General features: G+C 43.9%; 1 non-coding gene across 1 annotated transcript; it reads left to right on the top strand.

Annotated features, from left to right (window-relative positions):
- Positions 1-532: 532 nt before the first annotated feature.
- Positions 533-639, top strand: LOC120279827. The gene has a single exon (XR_005542127.1). It is a non-coding gene; the product is annotated as a small nucleolar RNA R71 (small nucleolar RNA).
- Positions 640-881: the final 242 nt, after the last annotated feature.

The raw sequence follows: 881 nt of genomic DNA, 5'->3' as shown, positions 1-881 counted from the left end.
GGTCATCCGGGTTTCCAAGCCTGAAACTCGGTTCTCCATTTTCGGGACTTGTTGTTGTTGAAAACCCAGTGGTGCCATGGCCTTTTGTTACCCTTGGTTATTCCAAGAAAAGTTGGGATGGCTTCTCCACCCTTGGTTGTAGGTGTTGCTATAAGGATTACCTTTTCCTCTTCCCAGAATGCCCAAAAAGTCTACTTGTTCAGTTGGGGCTGAAGTAGCGATCGAAATAGGACAATCAGATGGCAGATGCATACCCCCATAACCATCACAACTTTTGATTGTGGCTACCCTTGGTGAAGTCAATGTATCCAATTTCTTGCTCAATGCCTCCACTTGGGCTGGCAAGGATGTAACCACATCAATTTCATGGAGTCCGGCCACTTTCTTCCTTTCTTTTGCATTCCATTGGTAGCTTCGGGAGTCTTGTTCGGGAGTCTTGTTCCGCATTGTATCTCCTGCGACGGCATCTAGAAGTTGTTTGTTGCTTGAGCTAAACCCGTTATAAAATGTATTAATGATCATCCACTCGGGGATCCCATGTTGTGGACACTTCCGCAAAAGGTCCTTGAATCATTCCCAAGTCTCAAACAAAGTTTCAAGCTCTATCTGAACAAATGAAGATATCTCAGTGCGAAGCTTTACCGATTTTCCCGGAGGGTAGTACCTTGCAAGGAAAGCTTCAACCATTTTATTCCATGTTGTGATGGAAGCTCTTGGCAATGAATGGAGTCACTGTTTGGCCCTTCCTTTCAAAGTGAATGGGAAAGCCCTCAAGTGAATTTCATCATTAAAAACCTTATTGATCTTCAACATGTCGCACACTTCAAGGAAGTTCTCAATATGATTGTTCGGGTCTTCATCAGCTAACCCGTTAAATTGTT

Source organism: Dioscorea cayenensis, chromosome 16, assembly GCF_009730915.1.
Source record: "Dioscorea cayenensis subsp. rotundata cultivar TDr96_F1 chromosome 16, TDr96_F1_v2_PseudoChromosome.rev07_lg8_w22 25.fasta, whole genome shotgun sequence".
Taxonomy (NCBI): Eukaryota; Viridiplantae; Streptophyta; class Magnoliopsida; order Dioscoreales; family Dioscoreaceae; genus Dioscorea; species Dioscorea cayenensis.
This window is presented reverse-complemented; position numbering and strand designations above follow the sequence as displayed.